The sequence below is a fragment of the Candoia aspera genome, chromosome 1 (assembly GCF_035149785.1).
Source record: "Candoia aspera isolate rCanAsp1 chromosome 1, rCanAsp1.hap2, whole genome shotgun sequence".
Taxonomy (NCBI): domain Eukaryota; kingdom Metazoa; phylum Chordata; class Lepidosauria; order Squamata; family Boidae; genus Candoia; species Candoia aspera.
In genome coordinates, this window is record NC_086153.1 from 233,907,579 (window position 1) to 233,926,355 (window position 18,777).

The 18,777-nt window shown below is 50.8% G+C and overlaps 1 long non-coding RNA gene across 1 annotated transcript; it reads right to left on the bottom strand.

Annotated features, from left to right (window-relative positions):
- Window positions 1-14,573: 14,573 nt before the first annotated feature.
- On the bottom strand, window positions 14,574-16,853 carry LOC134487402 (uncharacterized). Its single transcript, XR_010066849.1, has 2 exons — window positions 16,795-16,853; window positions 14,574-16,528 (listed from the first exon to the last, which is right to left on the bottom strand). It is a non-coding gene; the product is annotated as an uncharacterized LOC134487402 (long non-coding RNA).
- Between the last annotated feature and the right edge of the window lie 1,924 nt (window positions 16,854-18,777).

Here is an 18,777-nt window from a genome sequence, read left to right on the forward strand (position 1 = left end):
CAGCTCTCGCAGCCATATGTTACTACAGGGAACACCATTGCTTTAACTATGCGGACCTTTGTTGTCAGTGTGATGTCTCTGCTCTTAATTATTTTATCGAGATTTGTCATTGCTCTTCTCCCAAGGATTAAGCGTCTGCTGATTTCCTGATTGCAGTCAGCATCTGCAGTAATATTCGCACCTAGAAATACAAAGTCTTTCACTGCTTCTACATTTTCTCCCTCTATTTGCCAGTTATCAATCAAGCTGGTTGCCATAATCTTGGTTTTTTTGAGATTTAGCTGCAAGCCAGCTTTTGCACTTTCTTCTTTCACCTTCATCATAAGGCTCCTCAGTTCCTCTCCGCTTTCAGCCATCAAAGTGGTATCATCTGCATATCTGAGATTGTTAATGTTTCCTCCAGCAATTTTAACTCCAGCCTTGGATTCCTCAAGCCCAGCATGTGGCATGATGTGTTCTGCATACAAGTTGAATAGGTAGGGTGAGAGTATACAGCCCTGCCGTACTCCTTTTCCAATCTTGAACCAGTCCGTTGTTCCGTGGTCTGTTCTTACTGTTGCTACTTGGTCGTTATACAGATTCCTCAGGAGGCAGACAAGATGACTTGGTATCCCCAGACTGCTAAGAACTTGCCACAATTCGTTATGGTCCACACAGTCAAAGGCTTTAGAATAGTCAATAAAACAGAAATAGATGTTTTTCTGAAACTCCCTGGCTTTTTCCATTATCTAGTGGATATTGGCAATTTGGTCCCTAGTTCCTCTGCCTTTTCCAAACCCAGCTTGTACATCTGGCAATTCTCGCTCCATGAATTGCTGAAGTCTACCTTGCAGGATCTTGAGCATTACCTTACTAAAATACTGCAGTTGCAAGCACCAATTGCTGCAATTTTTGAGTGTGTAGGTTTAAAATCCATTAAGTATCTGCAAATTTATAGAGGTACTATGTCATGAGTGCCGTTGAGCTAAAGTAATCAGCGCAATGGCACTCATGACAATGACAAGGAAATAGGTGAAGGGGTACAAGTTAAGTAGCCATCAACCCACAACGACTAACGGCTAACAAACAATAGATAAACGGATCACGGAGCCACCCAAGCCATCAGCAGCAATACCACGGGGATCGCCCAGCTGAAAGCAATCAGCAGAAGAATGAAAACCTGAGGATGGGCGATCCTAGAAACCCTCAACCAATGGCAGGGCAACGCATGGGACAAAGGGGGGTGACGTGACCGAGAGCGAGGGGGCGCTGACCGGCGCGGGGTATTTAAACCCCGCACCGGCGCGCTCCTGTCACTCTCAGCTTTTTCTAACAACGTTGTACCTATCCTGAAATAAACCAGAGCCTGCTTTGCAACCCAGTGTCTGAACGTTATTCAGAGGTAGGCAGCGCATGACATAAAGCTGAGAGTCATAAACTCAGCCTCGCCGAGCCCCACCGGACGACAACGAGCCGCGGGAGGAGTAGACGGCGAGAAGACCAGCAAGATGAGGCCGGAACGGCGCGGGCAAGGAGGGCGAGCCGCGCGGCAAGAGACAGAGGAGGACCGACCGAGGCCAGAGGCACCGCGGACTCCCGGAGCCATGGACGCCCGCCCCACCCGACCCGAGCCTCAGCTCCAACCCCAAGGGGAGATGGCGACGGAGGCAACCCGACCGCGGGAGGGAGCAGCACGACTTCCGAAACCAGCGGAGGACCCCGCGCCCCACATCGCACCCCAGCAACGGGCGTGGAGCGACAGCCCCACGGTGCTCGACACGGAGGAGGACGACGGAGACACCCATCAGACGGAGGAGGAAGCGGACCCGCGGCGGAGGGACGATGAACCCCCCCCCCCGAGGACGCGCCAACGGAACCGGCCCCAGCGGCGGTGCGGGCTGTGGACGAGGAGGCACGAGCTGAACTCGCGGCCATGCGGGCTCAGCTGACGGAACTCCGGACCATGCTCCAGGCGCTTATGCCCCCCGCGCCACCCAATGACGTCCCCGCACAAGCCCACACCCCGAGCGAAGCACCGAACCCACACGAGCCAGCGGAAAGCCAGCAGACGGCACAGGCGGCCGACACCACATCCCGGGAAGCGAGAGGCGGGGCTGCGCAAAACGCCCGGGCCCCAAAGGACTTCCCCATCTTCTTCGATGGGACCCCCTCAAAACTCTCGTTTTTCGTCACCAACGCTAGGGAGTTCATGGGGAGGCACGGACACTCCTATGACTCCGAGGCCGACAAGATCGGCGCCGTGGCGATCAAACTCCAAGACAGGGCGGCGGACTGGTACGTCCAACTGTACGAGTCCAGCTCCCCCGCCCTCGCCACCTTCCCTGCTTTCATCAACGAGATGAAAAACTATTTCGAAGACCCCCTAGCCAAAGTACGGGCGAAAAGCGCACTCCAGAGACTTAAACAGGGCGCACGCACGGTCCCTGACTACGCCCTGGAGTTCAAAGCCCTCGCGGGAAAGGTCTGCGACTGGTCTGAGACCACCCTGCTGGAAATCTTCAAAAAGGGGCTCAACCGCGACGTTCTCCAATGGGCCCTCTACCGCGACGACCCAGAAACGTTACACGGGTGGATCCACCTCGCGGGGAAAGCCGAACACGCGCACCGCACCTTCCTTATGACAACCACGGAAGACACAAACTACGTCGGGAAAAAGGTACCCGCACCACACGGGGGGATGGCCGGCCCCATATACCCTAAAAAGAAGTTCAACCGGGAGCCCTGCGGGAGGTGTGGCAAATTAGGGCACAAGACGGCGGACTGCTTCGCCAACCGACCGCCGACCAGCGCGCCCAAGCCCGCCCCGAAAATTAGCCCCAAACCACCCAACCCGGGGCCGCCCCCTCACCGCCGAATGACCGTGGCCACAGCGACACCGGAAGAGGGCTGGGACGCTTACTGGGGAGAAGAGGACAATACCGACCCCGACCAGCCGGCGGGAAATGCTCCCCGCTTGCCCTGAAACGCGTGGCGAGGCAGGCGGCGGGACAGCAACGCGAACCACCTCAACGAAACGACAAAAGCTCCGTAATATTGGCAGCAATTCAACTCTCTGCCGGCAACGGAGCCACCACGGCCGCGGCACTAGTGGACTCGGGGTGCTCAAAAAACCTTATCCACCCCGACCTAGTCGCCAAACTCGAACTCCGCTGCTTCCCCCTCCCCACGCCGCTGGCATTCCACCAGCTGGACGGCTCCACAGCGGGGGGGAAACCAGCCACGCTACAAACCGAGCCGGTCACCCTGCAAATGGGCACTCACACCGAGCGCACATCGTTCGTAGTCACGCCCATCGGACGGCCCATTGCAGTCCTGGGGATGCCATGGCTCGCGAAAAACAACCCGCGGATCAACTGGGCGACCCGCACCTTCACATTCGGCGACGGCGAGTATCGAGCACCAGTACCAGCTGGCAAAAGCAACCCCACGGTAGGACGAGCGGAGGCGACCACACAAGACAACGCCGCTACCACTGCAGACCTACCGGAACAATACGCCGACTTCTCCGAGGTCTTCGGAGAAGCAGAGGCAGACCAACTACCCCCCCACCGCAAGACGGATTGCCGAATCGACCTACTGCCCGACGTCCCCCTACCTAGACCAAAGATCTATTCGATGACCCCGAAGGAGATGGCAACCCTCCGGGAGTTCATCGATAAAAACCTAGACAGGGGATTTATAGAGCCAGCATGCTCACCGGTCGGAGCCCCCGTCCTATTCCGGGAGAAGAAAGACGGGACCCTACGGCTCTGTACCGACTACCGGGGCCTAAACGCGGCTTCCCTGTCCAACAAATACCCCTTACCCCTGGTGAAGGACATGCTCGCCCACCTGTCCACGGGCAAAGTCTTTTCCAAATTGGACCTGCGCGAGGCGTACTATCGCATCCGAATCAGGGAGGGGGACGAATGGAAGACGGCGTTCAACTGCCCCCTAGGCGCTTTCCAGTACAAGGTACTGCCCTTCGGACTCGCGGGGGCCCCTGGGGTGTTCATGCAGCTCATCAATGAGGTACTGCATGAACATCTGTTTAAAGGGGTCCTGGTCTACATCGACGACGTCCTTATTTACACAAAAACATACGAGGAACACGTAACCTTAGTCAGGCAAGTCCTCGACAAGCTCAGAAGGGCGCAGCTCTATGCAAAGCCCACAAAGTGCGAGTTTCACAAAGACCGCCTAGACTATTTGGGGTATCGAATCTCCGGGGACGGCATCGAGATGGACCCCGCAAAAGTCGAAGCGGTACTAAACTGGGAGCGGCCCCGCAACAGACGGCAACTACAGAGCTTCCTGGGATTCGCGAATTTCTACAGGTCCTTCGCCCGGGGGTTCGCTGAGATAGCCCTACCCTTAACGGACCTCCTCAAAACCAAAGGGGTGGGGGACACCAGACGCGCCAAGAACCCAGGCACAGTGCTGAATTGGACTCCCGCGTGCCAGACCGCATTCGACAAGCTGAAAGCGCTGTTCACGACGGAGCCAATCCTCGCGCACCCGGACCCAGAACGGCCGTTCGTGGTCCAAGCCGACGCCTCAGACTTCTCCCTGGGAGCCATCCTCCTACAAAAAGACTCCACGGGGCTCCTGAAACCATGCGCCTACCTGTCAAGGAAGTTCTCCGAGACAGAGAGGCGATGGCACGTCTGGGAGAAAGAAGCCTTTGCGGTGAAATCGGCACTAGAAACATGGCGTCACCTACTCGAGGGAGCCACCCAACCATTCGAGGTCTGGACGGACCACCGGAACCTCGAGGCCCTACGAACGCCTAGACGCCTTAGCCCAAAACAGGTCCGATGGGCACAATTCTTCAGCCGCTTTGATTTCCAGTTGAAGTTCATGCCGGGCAAGAAGAACTTCCTGGCCGACGCCCTCTCCCGGCTGCCCCAAGACGAAGAGCCCGCCCCAGACACCATTGGGACGGTCCTATCCGCCTCGCAACTGGGGATGGCCGTGACCACCCGAAGCGGCGCACGGAGGCAGCTCGACGCTACGGCGCAGCCGACGGCGGGACAACCGGCGACGGAAAGAAGGCAACCGCAACTACCAGGGGGAATGCGCACGGACCTCGCCGCCGCCCTCAAAACCGACCCCTGGTTCCTGGCAAACCCCGACAAGGTAACGATGGCGCAAGACCTAGCATGGGGGGAAGGCAGAATCTACGTCCCGGACTCGCAACGCCAGGCGATCTTGCATAGGTCACACGACGCCAAGCAAGCGGGACACTTTGGGTTCCTCAAGACCCTACACCTAACACGGCGGCAATTCTGGTGGCCCGCGCTCAGGCAAGACGTAAAAACCTACGTGGCGTCCTGCCCAACGTGCGCTCGGGCCAAACGGGCACCAGGCAAACCCGCGGGGCTATTGCAACGGGTGGCAGAACCCTCCCGCCCATGGGAGGAAATCTCTATGGATTTTATAGTGGACCTCCCACCCAGCCAGAAGAAAACGGCCATTTGGGTGGTGAAGGACTACTTCTCAAAGCAGGCCCACTTCATCCCCTGCACGTCAGTCCCATCCTCACAACAACTAGCCAAACTCTTCCTCATCCACGTGTACAGGCTACACGGATGTCCCGCACGTGTGGTGACCGACAGGGGCACACAGTTCACCTCCAAATTCTGGCGGGCCTTCTTGAAGCTGACGGGGACCCAACAGGCCCTGTCTACGGCTTGGCATCCGCAGACGGACGGAGCCACTGAGGTTCTTAATGCCACCTTAGAGCAATTTATACGATCCTATACGAACTACCACCAGGACGACTGGGCTGAACTGCTCCCGTTCGCCGAAGTCGCATACAACAACGCCGTCCACACGAGCACGGGAAAAACCCCGTTCGAAGTAGTCTCGGGGCGCGACTTCGTCCCCATACCGGAGCTACCTCAACCCCCGGAACCCCAGGTGGACGCCAGCGACTGGGGACGGAAGATCGCGGAAGCATGGCCAGTAATCACGGCGGCGCTGAAGGAGGCACAGGCTGCTTACAAAGAGCAGGCCGACAAGCACCGGCGCCAACAACCGACGTTCCAGGCGGGGGACATGGCCTATCTCTCCACCAAGTTCCTAAAGTCAACCCAACCCTCGAAAAAACTGGGGCCTAAGTACATCGGGCCGTTCCGAGTCACGCAAATAGTGAACCCGGTAGCAATACGCCTGGACCTGCCACACAACCTCCGGAGGCTCCACCCGGTGTTCCACACCAGCCTCCTAAAACCGGCAACCACCTCCCGATGGCACCCAAGCACGCCTCAGCCCGCACCGCTTATGATCGACGGGCAACACCACTTCGAGATAAGGGACATCCTCGACTCACGCAAGCAACGAGGAACCCTACACTATCTGGTCAGGTGGAAACACTTCCCCCACCCGGAATGGGTGGCGGCGCACAACGTTAAAGCGCCTGACCTGACCAGAGCATTCCACCGGGCATACCCCGACAAACCGCAATCAAGGTCAGCAAAACCAACCCCCCCCCCCGCAGGCCTCCCCCCGCCTCCCGTGCCCCAAGGGAAGGGGCCCCCCCCAAGCCCGCGACTTGGGTGGACCTTCCCCCCCCCGGGACTCACTCCCCCCGCCCCGGGCCCACGGGGTGGTGACAAACGATCGCCAGCACCCTCCCCCCGCCCCCTGGCCGCGGGGGAGTGGCAAGCAAGTCAACAGGGCAACCTGGGGGCAACGCCCAGGAGACACAACAAAGGCGACGCACTCCAAATAAGCAAAAAAGGGCCCTACCTGGAGCTGAGCAGCACCCGACCAGCCACGCCTCTCGCCTCGCCGAACTGAGCCAAACAAACAGGGTGTGGTTGGAGCATGCGCACGCCAGGTCAGAACCCGAGCATGCGCACCATGGACACACCCTGGGAAGGCACGTGGTAGAGGGAGGAGCAAAGGGAGGGGCGACAACTACTCCGGCGGGAACTTTGAAAAAAAAAAAAAAAAAAAAAAAAAAATGGCGTTTTGACAGCTCCATGGGGGAAACCCAGAAACCCGGGGGAGAACACTATTCGGAAAGGGGGCAGTATGTCATGAGTGCCGTTGAGCTAAAGTAATCAGCGCAATGGCACTCATGACAATGACAAGGAAATAGGTGAAGGGGTACAAGTTAAGTAGCCATCAACCCACAACGACTAACGGCTAACAAACAATAGATAAACGGATCACGGAGCCACCCAAGCCATCAGCAGCAATACCACGGGGATCGCCCAGCTGAAAGCAATCAGCAGAAGAATGAAAACCTGAGGATGGGCGATCCTAGAAACCCTCAACCAATGGCAGGGCAACGCATGGGACAAAGGGGGGTGACGTGACCGAGAGCGAGGGGGCGCTGACCGGCGCGGGGTATTTAAACCCCGCACCGGCGCGCTCCTGTCACTCTCAGCTTTTTCTAACAACGTTGTACCTATCCTGAAATAAACCAGAGCCTGCTTTGCAACCCAGTGTCTGAACGTTATTCAGAGGTAGGCAGCGCATGACATACTAGTCAATGTGTGACCTGTTGGGTCATTCTTTCAACACATAATATAGACTTGCACTGTTTCCCCTCCCCTCATGAACCTCAGGAAAGGCCTAGTGGAGCCTCCTCCTCCTCCTCCTCCTCCTCCTTGGCTGAACCATGGAACCGCCTGCTAATTTGCTGGGGGGAGAGGGAACTAAGCAAGCTACGGACTGCGAGGAAAACAGTACCCCCCTCCCCATTCTGGCATGTCCCCAAGGGCCTTCTCCCTCCAGGGAGGAAAAGGGCTCACCCATTGACCGCTGGCACCCCCAGCCAGCCCTACCTTGCCACCAGGCATCCGAGTCACTCTCTTGTCCTTCCCTTGCCATCCACCACCATTAAGAGACTTCAAATTTTCACCTTGTTTCCAAAACAGCCAATGGCCACTCACCTGTCAGGTGAGCCAAGTGGGCTTAGGGGCCAGAGGGAGGTGGGAAAGAGGCCAGCGATCCACCCATGATGATCACATGACCTTGTGTCATGTTCACTGTTTCAATGTAGTTTATACATCGTAACATTTCACATGCCATGGCGCTGACGCGCGTTTCTGTTTGGGAGGGAGCTGCTGTGAAACCTTGTACCAAGCTCTGTATCTGAATTCCTTACAATGGAATGTGTTTGGGTTATGTTCTCTGTTCAAGGCCTTTTCCCACAGACCATCAGAAACCATTAGGAGCACCTGGGATTGTGAGCTTGGGAAGATTCTAGGGGGGGAGGGATTTCATTTGCACCGAGGGTTTTTTAGTTTGCATTTCACATGCTTTTATCATTCTCAGCTTTCTTTGTGATCCTGCTTACTGTTCTTTAATAAATCAGATATCCTTGAATCTTGCCTGTGAGTCTGATTGTTATGATTGCCTACTCTAATAGACTCAGACTCACAAGCAGGAACTTAATGATATCTGATTTATTAAAGAATAGTATGCAAATACAGAGAAAGCTGAGAATGAGCAAAAGCGCGCCAAATACAAACTAAAAACCCTCGGTGCAAACGTAATCCCTCCCCTCGCTCAACCGTTTCAAATTCCCCACCGCAGGTGCTGTAACAGTTTCTGCTGATGTCCTGGGAAGAAAACCTTGAACACACAAAATAACCCAAACACATTCCATACAGCTGAATACAGATAACAAACCCAGGAGAAGAATCCTCCTCCCCTCCCAACCGAAACACGCATCAGCAAGTTGACATGAGAAACATTACGATGTACCATGCACATTGAAGCGGGGAACGTGACAGGGTTGCTGGTTTAGAATTGACCCAGAGAACTGGACTAATTCTTTGGTGAGTTGGCTGTGCAACTGGTGCATGAGATGGGGCCCTCTGAACTGGGGGAAGGTTGACAGGGGTTGGGGGAGATTATAGCCTCAGGGCAGAGGGAAATATGGGAGGAGACAGAGGAGGGCTCATTCTTGGGCAACGACAGTCTCATTGTCTCCTACTGATTCCTGATTCCAGCCATACCCATCATCAGAACTTCAGAGGCTCAGGTTTTTGGTGGCTGTGGCTGAACATATCAGCTCGACATGTTTCAAGGCCTCTTTCATCCAGGATTTAGTAACAGATGAGAGGGCTGACTTGGTGTAAAATTATCAAGATCTGCATGGGCACAGGGAGGAGACTCCCTTCTTGGAAATGTGCCTGTCTGGACTTCTGGTGCAGCCTCAGCAAGACCCCAGGGCAGGGGTGGTGGAATGGCTGGAGTCATCTAGGATATTCTGTTTTCAGAGGTTCTGCTCCGAAGATCACTGGATGTGAGTTCCTGTTTGTAAAGTTGTTACAGTATCAGCCTTCCAGCTGTGTAGCAACTTCCCTGCCTTGACTAGGTGGACAGGTTGGCAGCAGAATACCTCAGGTTTATGATCTCGGGTGTCACGGCTCAAGGAACAGGCCCTGAGGCATGGATAGATGGAGGCCTGCCGGTCAGTACAGAACCCTCCACCTCCTTAGAGACAGCTGTGCCAGGCCCCTCCAACACAGAAATCTCCCTAACCAACCCGGGTGCCAAGAGGCAGGTGAGACTTCCCAGGCCATGACATGTAGGCTCTGCATTTCACCAAAGCGATTGCCTGGTGAGCAAGTGGGAAGCCAGCGAATCTGTGCAGCAGCTGTGCAAGAGAAGCTGCAGCTGCACATTCTCGACAAGAAGGGATTTAAGTCATGCTGTGGCCGCCTTTCAGTTGCCAGCATCTGGCCCTTTGCTTCTCGTTCCATGCATCTCGTTCCTGACTCTTGCTACATTCATGACCTTGTCATGTTCCTGACCAAGATTCTGGCTTTCTTTTTGGCACACCCCCAAAACCCATACAGCTCCTATCCTGCTTGCTTTTTGCAAAGTATTAACACATCAGGCATTGGGCCAGGATGCCAAGGGAGCTTCTTAAAAGTGTTTTTATGTTTGTTGGAGCTGGGTTCTAGGCCTCAAGCACAATTTATATTTGTACAAATTTCTGCTGTTTATTTGTGGTTTATTGTGGTTCTCTAACCCCAAATTAGCCACCTGGAGTCGCAAGTGCGAGTTGGGCGGCCTTATAAACTAGAATAAATAATCCGAGCACTGAAAGCCTCAGGACTAATGAAACATATTAAAAACCTGGAAACCTCCTTGCAATTGTCTACCCAATCCAAAATGGAGCAGTGGCTGTTTGCTTTCACAGCCCAGGAACAAGAGGCCGGTTTAAATGAGCCATTTGGCAGCTTTCCAAGTGAGGATAAGAGCCCCGTTTCTAGAATTTCTCACACTTTTATGGGTAGCCTAGCACAGCTCTTTTCCTTATCAACAATTCAGTAAAAGAACCTTGGAAAAAACATTCCAGAGCCACAATCTCCATCTGCACAAACTCTCTCTGCTGCATATTTGGCCAAGATAACTCACCGTGTAAGAGGACAGCAGGTTTGGCTTTGTGCTGGGGACAGGATTTATTGCTATATTTGGAGCCAGAAAGGAATTCCTTCCTCCCCTTATCAGTTGTGCTGTTGACTAAGAAATTCTGTGCCTTTTGCTCACCATGAATGACTTGGCTGGTTTGTTGACTGGGTTGCTCTGTTGCACAAGAGCGCCTGAATCAAACAAGCAGGGGTGCAGGGCAGCCTCCCCCGATCCTAGAACCTGGTGGACGGGTTGAGACTACAACTCCGAGAACTGACAGCCACCCATCTGTGCAGCGCCAGATGTGGAAAGGCTGCTGCAGGGAGTGAACAGTTCAGAACAGATACGTATGTCATTGGAGAGCAAATTAGAGTAAGACAATGAGAGAATTTTATTATTCTGCCAGCCAAGCCACTTCAGCTCTTTTCTATACTGAAAAGTCCATGTTCACTCTGTGCCATGCAGACCGCCACCTCATTGACCCATTTCATCCTGTGGTGATTCACACATCAACCTGCTGTTTGGGATCTTATTGATCTATACCACCACCTTGAGAGGTAACCTGGTCATCATTACCTTGACTGGGGCTGACTTTCACCTTCATGCTCCTTTGTATTTCTTCCTTGGTGTCCTCTCTTTCACCAATGCCTGCTATTCCTCAATGGTTACCCCTGGGCTGCTTGTTGAGCACCTCAATAGAAAAGCCCATCTCCTACCTGAGATATTTTGCCCAGATGGCTTTTCTGATCTTCATGGAATACATGTTGCTGCTATCATAGCCTAGGATCAGTATATTCATCCCCTCTTCCACCACAAACTCACATCCAAGAATGTGGGTGTGAAATTGGTAGCCACCTCATAAGTCTTGAAAGTTATAACAATGCACAAAATCATCTGACTACCCCACTGTGGTCCCAATGTTATCAGTCATCACTTCTGTGACATGCCTGTAGTGCTGTGGTGTGCCTGTCCCAACTTTAGTCAAGTTAGAAAACACTTCTATATATTCTTTGTTTGGCCACAGTCCACACATTTTCTGGTGTTGTGATCTCATGTACTTCCATTCTGATTACTCTTAACTCAAATGAGTAGAAACCCTTTTCTTCTTGTGCTTCCTCTTTGATGGCCATCACTTTCTTCTATGGTAGGGTTGTCTTCATGGACATTAAGGGGAATACTAGCAATTCAGGGATATGGATAGTTTCTGTATTCTATTCCATCATCATACCCTATGTAACCCTACTCAAGCAGCATGGAAGAGAAGGGATCCAAGGAAAGAGATCTGCACACTAAAGCAAACTGGGACCAATACAATACATGATCCTTTCTAAATTAAAATTCAGGTTCAGTCTGGGAAACTGAGGAATTAATCTGAAAAATACATATGAAGGGAAATATAAGGGACAACAAATGGAAAGCTGATGTCATGAGTAAGGATGGCGAGCAGGGGGCTCCCATCCAGACTGTCAAGCGCATGCGTAGCACTGATGAATTGTTCAGCCATTCAAAGAGACACAGATCGGGACCGCCTTAACCTTTGGGGTTTATATGGCTGGGTTTTTCCCACGCTTCTTCAGTTTGTTAGGATTCCTGTTATGTACTAGCAATAAAACATTAGAGACCAGTTCCTTGTCTCAGTGTGTTTCCTGGCTGTTAGGGCAGCTAATTCTGATTTCTCAAGATTTTGCTAGGTTGTGGAACCTGTGTATGTGCGTGCGTGCAGGCACGCATGTGTGTGGACTTAAGGACTGCACTTGAACTGGATTGCTAGTGCCCACGCTCCAAAAAGGAGCGACCAAGACAAATATGTGACCTGATCAAGACAAAGATTATCATTGACTTCAAAGAATCATAAGACTGGAAGAGACCTGGAGGTCTTCTAATCCTACCCCATGCCCAGGGCAGGAATCCTCATACCATTCCAAAAAACCCCCCAACATTGTACCACCTTTGCTTGAAAATTTCCAGTGGAGCAGCATCCATAACTCCAGGAGGCAGGCCAGGCTGTTCCATTGCTTAATAGCTCTCATTGGAAGAAATTCCTCATTTCAGATTTGGATCTGTCTCTGCAAAGCTTCCACCTGTAGGTTCTTGCCCTACCCTTGGGCACAATGGAGAATAAATCCCCACCCTCTTCCCTCTGCCAGCACAAGTATCGCAAGACTGCTCATCATGATCATGCCTTCCCTTGGCCTTTTCTTCTTTAGGCCAAACATTCTCAGGTCTTTTAACTGTTCAAGCCTCCAAGCCCCATCACCATCTGTATTGGTCTTCTCTGCCTTCTTTCCAATTCCTCAGCATCCTTGTGGCAACCAGAACTGGACAAGGTCTGCAGTCTGACTGGTACAGCATAGAGCAGAACTCTCTCTTCTCCTGATCTCGATGCAGTCTCTCTGCTAATGCAGACCAATCAGCTCTTTTGGCAGCTGCAGCACACTGACTTAATCAGTGTTTAATTAAAGTTAACTACATGCAACAAATGCAGTACATATTAATCCTCATGTGTAACATGATGCTGTATCACAATAAAAACTACAACTGAGAACTTTAGAAAGGGTTGCATGTAGGCTCTGGCCTCAAGTGACCCCTGGCTTGTACCCTTATCTATTAATAAAGAACTGAACATCCACCTTAACCTTCCATGGCATTCCCCATATTACATAAACATGCAATATGGAGCTCAACGGTGATACTCCTGATAAATTGGAACCATGAAGCTGATGTTTGAAAAGAGCTTTTCCTGGTATTTCCCTAGAAGACTACATTACAAACTTTTGCCTCATGCTGAAACTGGGTTACTAGCACTTGCTTGTTGCACTATTCAGATCTTGAAGATAAATACTGTTGTTCTTCTGTACAAAAACTACCAGCTCAGAAAAATATTGTTGGTTCACTGTATTTTCTCCTATTTCATTGGTGTCCCAGGACAGAAACATGACCAGGAATTTGGTGGAAGCTCACCATCACCATTCTTCCTGCGCCTAGCCCTCATTTAAAAAAGCTCTTTGACATCAGGTATAGCGGAGCCTTTTAAAAAAAGGTGGGGGGGGGGGGAAGAGAACTTTGTTACTGGAAGTCTGAAGCAAAACTTTGGGTGGATTGCTAGCATACGGCCTAATCAGAACTGAGGAAAGCAGATTTCCAGAGTTGATTCCTGCTCTAATGAGGGAGGATTGGAATTGTAGTCATCTAGATCACCAAGGTTGCCAGGTGTGCAGTACCCAGACATGTCCTGGACTACTCACATACTTATAGATCGATACAAACAGCCAATTAGTAACAACGCAGCTTAAGTTTGTAAAAGTTTGCAAATGATGGGTGACAGATGCCGTGTTTTCTTTCTCAAATCCTGAAATCAGTATTTGCATTCCGTTTTCTTGCTTCTTCTAAAGAGTAAAGGTTCATTTCCATCATAAAAAACCTCAATATCAGTGGTCTCAGGAGACAACTGGCATTTGAGAAAGAGCAGGCACAAGCAGCATTTCTCCTTGTCTGTCATGTCTGAAGTGGAAGGGCATAGGGTGTCGGGGCACAGGAGGAAACCAATCAGCAAGGGAGGGTTACATCTTCTGTCCATGATGGGATCCTTCTACACACTCAGCATCAGGATGACCTGCCTTTTGAGAAGGTGCTTCCCTTTTCTGCTCTGAGCCAAGGTCACCCAAGCTTCCAAATGAAGTTTGTCACAATAGAAATGTATTCTGCAAATAGTTTGTGTTAGCACCACCCATTCCTGTTTACGATCCCACTCTACTGGTATGAGCAAAATCCAAGCTGATGAAGCCATTAAGAACTGTGTCAAATCCTTATTTGGCAGAGCTGCTTATTTCAGAAGAGGGGTACACACACACATACCCAAGAGGGAGGGAGGGACAAGGTTTGCACTTGCTTCGGAGATGCCAGAGAAATTGAAAAAGTGTGATCTCAATGTGGCCCACTTTAAATGATTCATATATGCTTAGTATTACTCTTCACGTGTTTAGTCCCCGGTCACACCAAAATTATCCTTTGGAGATGACCGTGGAGCCCCATCCTGCCTCAGGCCGTGCACTCCTACTTCACTCCTCCAGATTTCACTGAGCAGCAGCGTAAGGCTGACCCTTCCCAAGTGTGGCCCGGGAAAATTAATCCACCTGAAGCAAGCAAAACTTACTTGTAGGGTGCAAGGGTTCATCACAAAAGACAAACTCAGCAAGATTTGGATTAGTCGATTCCATTTTAACAAATACACACTTTAAAACTTTATTTATATAAAAATCATTTCATTTTAAAAGCATTGCAGAATGAGCACAGGACTCAAAGGACAGCAGGGGTGCAGAGGAAAAGCAAAAACAAGAGTCAGTGAGTTATTAGTTTCTTCTACAGCATCGAATTGGTCAGTGGGGAAGGGTAGTTCTGGTTCATCTGGATTAAAAAAGGAAATAGTGTTTTATACTAGAAAATGTTGCGCGACCCCCTTGGAGGGTGTTGATTTACATCTTTCATCCCTCCCACTCCCGCAAAAGGTAAGAAGAACTGGGCTGGAGCAAAGCAGAGGCAATAAGACTCTTCTACTGTGGACCTTCCCTCTTGTGCAACGGGAGGAGGGGAGAGGCCAAGAGCAACCGAGTTCCTTCCAGCTGCTGGGCAGAGGCAGAGCTGGGAGGGAGGGAGGGAGAGGCTGCCGTCCAACGTCACCAATATGGTGCCCAGAGCAATTGTTATTGCCCATTTTACCGCTACTTTGCAGGTTAAAGGCAAAGATCTGTAAGCAGACCCTAAATTCCTCTTATTCCCTGAAGAAGCAACCCCTTGAGGTGCACACTGTAATCCTCACCCCGCAGTCCTTTCTCTCCTTCCTCCCACCCGTGAGCCTTTAGTGGCTGACAGGTTAGTTCCTGCTCTCCCCCACACAGCTGCCTGCATCACCCCTTCCCCATCTTGTGACTCCACCCAGGGCAAGAGCAGGATCCTGATCTCAATGCAAGGAACAGAGAGAGGGAGAGCAGGAGGGAACTCTGTGCCAAAATCTCTGTGGTCTAGGGGCTGACCCTCTGCGCCCAAACCTAGCCAGAGCACCAAGCTATTTCACAGTGGCAAAGAAAAGGCACATGTAAATAGTGACCGATCATCGTTTCATTCCCTTGCCTGCATGGGAGGATTTGGGCAGTATTTACAAATGGCCTTCCCTCCCTCCCACTTCTCGCGCCACCAAGCTTTCTACCTGGTCAGCGAACTCTGCAATTTGTTGCCCAATCTGGGCACTCGCCACTTAAGTCAGCAACCCAAAACTAGATGCATCACACTGCCCTCTCTACTGAGAGCCAAAATGGACACTTCTAGGAATGGAGACTCTGGCCCCTTCCACCAACTTTCATTTAACATGCTCCATCCTCTTTCCCTCCCTTAAACAGCTATGCCCCGAGCATCTCTTCTCCCACAAATAAATAGCTCCCTAAACTCTGAGTTGATCCACCACAGACAGGCCATCAAGAAGCAACTAAGAAAAGGGAGAAGGAAAAGAGAGAGAGAAATCTTCTACTTGTCCTCGGCCTACGAGGATACAGAAGGTACTGTCTCGAAGAGGCGCTCGCTGAAGGGCAGATCGCCCAAATGGAATCACTCACAAGCTGACTCTCCTTTCTCACCTTGCCCCCACCACCACCTCTCCCCAACTAGGAATGTTCCAGTATTCCCAGCATCCTTTGTTGCAAACATCAGTGACACACAAAAATATATTCTATAGGCTAAGAGAAGAGGGAGATGGGTTCTCTCTGTTTTTTGAAGAAGAGAGTCAATATCTCCTTAATAAAAATGAGTTCCAGTATGATTGAGTTCAGCTGCGATTCATTTGCACCAACTGCTTCCATCAGCTTCTGTGGATTGCATCATAAATGTATATTTTTAAGCATCTGCCTTCGTTGTGTAATAAGATCCATCAAAAGTATTTGGTCTTTAGGAATTACTTTTTTTTTTTGAAGAAAAAACAAAAATACGATGTCCAGAAGTTGGATGTACAACCATCTACAGGGAGATGTGAGACCCTGTGGGCTCAGGGAGCCTGTCATTTGGCTAGGTGGCCACAAGATTAAAAAAAAGCTCAGTCCATTTCACCACAAACAGTTATATAAAATATGTTATGAACCCAAAACTGAGAAGGCAGATGGTGGCAGCTCTAGATCTTCTGCTGTGGAGAAACACAAACAAGTTAACATTAGCTGCAGTGAAAAACAGCACGGGGCACCTTTATACATGGCAATCTAAACACACAGAATCATCAATCAATCAAACCCCCGGTAATTTTGGTGTTGCCCATCTCCAAAAGCAAAACAGGAAAGAATTATGCAAGATTTGACCCTAGGAAAGTATGATTGGGGAAAATAACGATTCAGCACCCCCCCACCTTCTTAAAACACAGAAGCAGAGGGTTATTATCAGAAAGCAAAGACATACCATAGGAGGATAAAGCAACTGCTCAATTTCCTCAAGGGATTCCTGCCCTTCCTCCTGCTGTTATATTATTATACTTTGATATTGTAACGATTGCCTATCCTAATAGACTCAGACTTGCAAGCAGGATCTTAATAATATCTGGTTTATTAAAGAATAGCATGCAAATACAAAGAAAGCTGAGAATGAGCAAAAGCGCGCCAAATACAAACTAAAAACCCTCGGTGCAAACGTAATCCCTCCCCTCACCCGGCCGTTTCAAATTCCCCACCGCAGGTGCTGGTAACAAGTTCTGCTGATCTCCTGGGAAGAAAACCTTGAACAGACTAGATAACCCAAACACATTCCATTCAGCTGAATACAGATAACAAACCCAGGAGAATGAGTCCTCACCCTCCCAACCAGAACACGCATCAGCAACTTGACATGCGAAACGTTACGATGTACAATGCACATTGATATGGGGAACATGACATATCGCCCCCCCAAAAACAAAACATCAGGGAGCAGGCTTCAAACAGTAAGCCAAATGAAAGCGTCTAACTAGAACAGGAGCGGTAACATCACGGGCAGATACCCACTCAGGGTGGGGGAAATGCTTCCAGCGAACCAGGTACTGAAGGGTGCCATGAAGCCTGCGAGAATCAAGGATCTCCTTCACCTCAAAATGTTGCTGTCCATCAATCATGATCGGAGCGGGGGGGGGGGGCGGGAGGCTGTGGATGCCAGTGGGGAGAATGGCTGACAGGCTTGAGCAGGCTGCAATGAAAAACAGGATGCAAACGTTTCAGATTGTGAGGTAAATCCAATTTAAAAGTGACAGGATTTACAACCCCAACAATGGGGAAAGGACCCACAAACTTCGGGGCCAACTTTCGGGATGGCTGTGGTGACTTTATAAACTTGGTGGATAGATACACCTGATCTCCCACTTTAAAATCAGGTTGAAGGGCTCTCCGTTTGTCTGCGTGCAATTTGTAAGCAGACTGGGCATCAGCCAAGGCTTGCTGAATCACTGGCCAGGAATCAGCCAGTTGAGCAGCCCAATCAGAAGGAGAACAAGGCTGGGTGGGTGGTTGTGGCAGCTCAGGAATGGGCACGAAGTCTCGCCCAGAAACAATACGAAAAGGGGTGTGCCCTGTGCTCTGATGGACAGCATTATTGTAAGCCACCTCAGCAAAAGGGAGCAAATCAACCCAATTGTCCTGCTGGTAGTTTATAAATGCCCTTAAAAATTGTTCAAGGGTCGAATTTAAAACCTCCATAGATCCGTCAGTCTCAGGATGCGAAGCAGTGGACAATGCCTGCTTGGTGCCAACCAGTTTCAAAAATGATTTCCACTGTCACTATCAAAAGTTACATTGTCTCTATTTGCCTGCAACCAAGTATCAGATTTCAATTCCTGGAGAAATTGTTGCAATTGAGAGGGAATCGGCGCTCTCCTCCCAGCCGGCGAGAGCAAGGCTGGAGGCAGCTGCGCATGGGTTTGGCTGCGAGTGACAGCTTGAAGGCCCAGCTGGGGCTCCATCCACACAGTACCCACTATCTCAGTCGCTTGGACCGAATCTTGGGGTAAGCGAGAAAGAGCATCAGCCAGGAAATTTTTCTTGCCTGGAATAAACTTCAGCTGAAAATCAAAACGACTAAAAAATTGAGCCCAGTGAATCTGTTTAGGACTGAGTTTTCGGGGGGTGCGGAGTGCTTCTAAATTCTTATGGTCAGTCCAAACTTCAAAAGGGCATTTAGCCCTCTCTAAGAGGTGGCGCCATGCTTCTAAAGCTGCCTTGACTGCAAAAGCCTCCTTTTCCCAAACATGCCACCTCCGTTCAGTTTCAGAAAACTTCCTGGAGAGATAAGCACAAGGCTTCAAATGATTGTCAGAATCTTTTTGCAGTAAGAGCACCCCAACTGAAAAATCGGAAGCATTGACTTGAACCACAAAAGGTCACGTGGGATCGGGGTGCTGTAAAATGGGTTCAGCAGTGA